This window comes from Parasteatoda tepidariorum, chromosome X2 (genome assembly GCF_043381705.1).
Source record: "Parasteatoda tepidariorum isolate YZ-2023 chromosome X2, CAS_Ptep_4.0, whole genome shotgun sequence".
NCBI lineage: Eukaryota > Metazoa > Arthropoda > Arachnida > Araneae > Theridiidae > Parasteatoda > Parasteatoda tepidariorum.
The window spans coordinates 56417486-56423485 of NC_092215.1; the positions used below are offsets into that span (position 1 = coordinate 56417486).

Sequence of the window (6000 nt, forward strand, 5' to 3'; positions counted from 1 at the left end):
AAAAATAAATGTTTTTCAAAAATACGTCAGAAATAAAAAAAATAAATATATATATATATATATATAAGAACTTGTTTTTTTCTTGGTGCTNATATATATAAAGCAGAAAAACAAAATTACCAGTAGTTGGCGGGATATGATAAACTAAATATGTATTAAGGTTTAAAGTACACCCACACTTCATTCAGCGGCTACGTTCTGTTACTTAAATTTTTATTTATTTTCTGCGTTCTTTTTCATTTTTTTTACGCAATTGGCCTAAAACACCTCATATACTTGGTAATTTTAATAGAAATATTAGATATTTTACTCTACCATTTTCTCTTTGTATTCTATTTCCAATATATATATATATATATGTATGTATATATATATAAAATCAATGACTTAAAAAAATCGTAAAATTAATGAATTATCGTGTAAACGAATAAACAAAATTTTATTTTATTACTGTCGTAGAACAGTCGACCTAATATTTTGGGCTTATGAATACAAATGTACAACTCGTAGCCTTGTAATCTTGAACCCTATCCAGAAGACAAGGGAACTCCTGGATAAAGTATAGGAAGAAATTTGCCTTCGTGGAGGACTTTTCTATGGAACAAATCCGCATTTACTTTACAAGGAGAGGAAAATTACACAAAAACCTCACACGATTAGCCTATTGGCAAAAAGGGGACTCTAACCCATGATTCGTCTACCATGAGAATATTTTATGTCAGCATAGTGGTCGGTGCGTGCCGTGTGCGAAATTCGGATCGACCAGCCATCGTTTGGATTCGAAGCCGGTTCACTTTATTGGAAGGCTCTATTCCCTGTGCCACCACAGTTCCAATAAATGAAATTAATGAAATCTCTGAATCAATGCGTCAGGAAATCAATACTTCAACAAATCAGTAAGATTAATGAATTATAAGTGCATCGCCGATTCATTGATCTAGTTTTTTATTGATTCGTTGGTTCACCAATAAACTGATTTACTCATTGATGCCTTTGGTGATGCATTGGTTCGTTGGCCTGTTAATTGGCTCATTTATTAATACGCTTATTCATTGTATGTGGGGATTTAAATAATTTTCCCAAATTTGCTCTTAAACTTATTTGTTTGATTTAATTAATTACTTTTGCCTGTAACGAGATTCCAAAAGAAAATCACATTAACAGCTGAAACAAAATTTTACACTCGTTTTCCAGACATTTTAAATTTTTACTAATAACTTCGCTTTTAAATGAATTTCAGCTATTTAAGGTAAGCAAATCCATTCTATATGCTTTGAATAACGGATTAAATAGTTTATTACCCATTGGGAAAATAAATGTTGCTCTAGGTTTTTCAGGTCCGCACACTTTTCGACTAGATTAATTTCATGGACTAGATCACCATCAGCGCCATAACCAGAAATAAGGAGTTGTAAGAATCATTAAAAAATAAGGCCAACACAATCATTCATAAAAAAGCACGATAAGATCAAATTTAAAAAAAAAAAGCAGACGATAATTTTGGAACTTCTAAGAATTGTTTTCCCGGCTAGGTAAAACATGCACCAGCGTGCATTTTTACTGTTTTTACATAATATTAGAGAATTTTTAGGTTCTTTTTATAATTAACTTATTCATAATTACTGCCTTTGAGGTGATTATAGAAATATGATTGATAAAGAAGGAAAATAATTTTGAGGCTTTTAACAACGTAAATTCGCTGGACTGCAATCCAGCTAGTTAGATGACTTGCAAAAAAACATCAATTCACTTGAAACGTTGTGGCGCTTATAAATTTTATAATTCTATATGTACTTATTTTTAGTTGACAGAATAATTTAATACTAGCGTTTTTTTTTTTAAATATTATTAATTTTGCTTCTAATTAATTTTGTACTTCATTTTAATACATTCCAAATGCAATTATTTAATATCAAATATCATACCGTAGAGACAATATAAGATTAAGATATTAACTTAAAAGTTTTTCTTTTTTGTACAGACATTGTTAAGAAATGGTCACATTTAAGCGCTTGCCAATCAACAAAATCTGTGATTTTTTAATGACTTTTTTTATTTTCACTCTTTTTGACCAGTTTAGGTGACAGTAGATTCACAACTATGTGTTTTATTATTTATTTAATTTTAGCATCCGCGTCTAAGACAAAAGTTGAGATAAAAAAATAAACTATGAAATATAGAAGAAAATCTATAGTAATGAAGTCACAAACAGTTGTGATAAAAAAAGAATTTTATATTAAAAGAGAAGCCATATCAAAGTCTATAACAGTCAATGTAAAAAGAAGAAAAATAAAGCATCTAATCTTTTCTTCAGCTTTCCTCATACCATAACTTTTCAATCTTGTCTTCTACAGACATCTCGGATCCAGCGATGTTTTCAGAAAATAAGGAAGATAAATTCAAATATCTTGTTCATTTTTTGCTCTACACTAAATTTTCAATTAATTTGGAGAAAAAAAAAGAAGACATTTTTTGATGAAAAAATTTGCTTTTGAGTGCGAATTGGGAAAGGACTGTAAAAACGCATTTTTAAAAAACATTTCTTTTTTACTGTTTCGGTTGTTGGGAAATAAAAATATATCAAATTTGAATGCGTTTAAAGCGTTCTTTAATTTTTCTAGAAGCAGTAAAGATATGAAATAAAATATATTTATATATAATACAAGGTACATACAAAATAACGAGAAAAGCTCACATCACATTAAATTTTTGAGTCGTTTGACAGGTAATGTCTTACGTACAATGTGTGTCGGACTTCTATTTAACGAACTTCTATTTTACGAATTTCTCTATTTTGCAATTTTGTTCGAGAAACCAAGAACATTTTGGAAATTTCTTTGTAAAATAGCTTCCAAATAGTGAAGTGAATTTTCTGTATAGCGAACTTTTCTTTGAGATCCTCTTTCTCTATTCCTCAAAATATTTCAGAACATTTCAAACTTGTTAATGTATTTTATGGGGAAAATTAATTTTCGAAACCACCTAACTTTTAGAAAAAGCAGTAAAATCCCTTTTTGCTTGCATTTCAAACGAAAAACTCAGACAAAATTAACGGATTTAATCAGTAACAATTAAGAACGCATGTGGTAATGTATATTTAAAATTACTTTTATAATAAATGCAGCTATAATTTTATTTATAAATTTAGATTTTTTTAGTTGAAAATGTATGTAGCATGATAATGTAACACTGGATAATGTTTTGCTCTATTCTTGTTTATCATGCAGATTTCTTTTATGGTTAAGATTAATAAAATAAATAGTAGATAATAATTTACAAGATAAAGGCGTATCAATTGCTATTTTTATTATCTCCAGTGTTTATAAATTTAAAACCTGTTTTGTGTTGTTTAAGTATTTCAAAAATGCTTTTCGATTAAAAGATGCTTTAACGAATTTTCCATTTAGCGAATTTTCCATCAGGATTCAGCGACTGCGATATATATANCTATATGTATATATATATATATATATATATATGAACATGGTGTGCATACTTATTAAAGCATGCAATTTGCAATTTCGGTTTGTAAATAAATTACCGAAATTCACCTTAAGGAAATATTTGAAACTTCAGGTATAATGTATGAAATAAATAAATGAATGTTGATCAAATTAGCATATTATAATTTTCTGTATCTTGCAATCTTTTTTTTCTGCCTTCCACCGAAATTTTCATTTTATAATCATCATTTCATCGAAATTTTCTTTTCAGTCACCATGAAACTTATACAAACTAGCAATGAGGATCGAAGTGGTTAAAACTTGTTACAAAAATAATGAATCTATTTGGGCTGTGCTTCGCAGACTACGTGAAATTTATGGTTAACTTACAGAGCTTGTAATTTATTTGGAAAATTCAAGCAATATTTGTGACGTTAAGAATCAAATTCCTGAAAATATCAGTACTGTAAACCAAAATGTGTATAGAAATCGAGAGTAATAAATATGTAATTTCAAGAAGGTGGATTACCTTATGGAACTAAATAGATTATAAAAATTTGCATTTTAAGGCTTATAAAATTCACTTGATCCAAAAAATTAAATTAGTCATTTATTGTGCAGATTGGTTTATATTAAAAGAAAAGAACATCTTTAACAGTGTAACACGACTTCGTATATTGTTCATGAAAAATCTTCACAAAAACGAGCATTTAGTGTAGTTTCTATTCTGGTGGTGCGAAGTTATATTTTTATTAAAATAAAAATGACAATGTGGTTACCATCATTAAAGAACGCCACAGAAGAAATATTACTGATTCTTTTTAACTTAAATCAAACTATTTTTATATGGGTTATATTTGACTTCAACATGATGGTGCAACTTGCCATACTTAATGTGACACAATTAATTCATTGAGCTAAAAGATCCAGAAATACCGATGTGAATTTTCCCCCCTTAAGATAACGTGATATTACTTCATAAGACATTTTTTACTGAATTATTTTAAATTATTGGTTCTCATTTAATGATCTTTAAACTAACATTATTCGTGCAATGGCTGGGATTTCAAAAATCATTTTTTTTTTAAAACGAAACCTAGAAATCATACTATAAATAAAATAATTGTTAAAAAAATGCCAGGTTGCGCGTTCAAATCACGCCCGGATCTCGTTATTTTGAGCCGCGATGGCTCAGGAGATAGAGCGTTCGCCTTCCAATGAGGTCAACCGGGTTCGAATCCCGCCGATGATGGCTGGTCGATACAAATTCCTCATCCGGCTTGCACCGACCACAGTGCTGACGTGAAATATCCTCAGTGGTAGACGAATTATGGGTTAGAGACCCCTTGCCGTCAGGCTAACCGTGGGAAGTTCTTGTGGTCTTCCTATCTATGTAATGGAAATGCGGGTTAATTCCGTCGAAAAGTTCTTCACGAAAGCAAATTTCTCCAGATATATGATTGAGGAGTTTCCTTGTCTTCGGGATTGAGTCCAAAATTACAAGGCTACGGAGTTGAACATTAGTATTCGTAAACCCCAAAAAAAGTGGGTCGGCTGTTCAACGACGGTTATTAAATAAAAAAAAAGACAAAATATTTAAAATAAAAAATATCGTATTGTATTCATTATTTAGTCAACCTTTGTCAGCAATAAATTACAGAAGCATTAATTATAATTGTTGGTCAAACTGACTAAATGTGTATTCTTAATTATAATCATTGTTATTTAGAAATTGAAAATTCAGTTGAGCTTTTAACATTCTGTCTAGTATATCACGAGTTATGAGTCATGTTATTCAAAGTTCAATGCTAAAAAAACACACAATTTGAGCGAAATCGATAGAAAAGTTCATTTTTTTTAAAAAGCAGTATATTTAAAATTTGATTGATTTCACAAGAACTATTAGACCAGGGGTGTCAAACTCAAAAGCTAACTTGGGCCAAATAAACAATGCTTAACTTTAGGTGGGCCGCAAAAAAAAAATCAATGTTCATGGAAACTAATATTTTTATTTTGAATTGTAATAAACATGTATAAAGTTAAATTATTGTTTACGTCCTGATACTTGACATCTCTTCTCTGATACTATCTTTTCTATTTCGGGAGAAATTTTATTGGCCGAGACTACTTTCAAATTTGACCCAACGTGAGCGTTATTAATACGGTTTCGGACAGGAGATTTATTTCCATTCATAACAGAAAATAATTGCTCTCACTGATAAGTACTTCCAAACATGGAAATAATTTCATACGCGTATTTTCGAGTATTTTCAAACCTTACTGGTAAATATTCGTGAAATTCACCCACACCCACTTCAGTGAATTTTGCTTTCAAATTTGAGTCGCACTGAATCTCAATCACTTCCATTTGCATATAACTGGATACTGCGTCTATATTTATTGAGAAAATCGAAGAAAACAAACAAAATTTGTCTTCCAAAGAATTAAAATCTTGAAACCTTGTTTCAAATTCTGTTCTAAGATTTGAAATTTTTTTCTGTGTATTTTTGATACGATGCAGTATCATCTAAACTACATTTGTTCTTGTTGCACGTTG

General features: G+C 29.8%; 1 protein-coding gene across 1 annotated transcript in view; it reads right to left on the reverse strand.

Moving 5' to 3' along the window:
- Positions 1 to 6000, reverse strand: part of LOC107453376 (SLo interacting protein 1) — a 93405-nt gene that overhangs the window by 50059 nt on the left and 37346 nt on the right. The window lies entirely within an intron of this gene.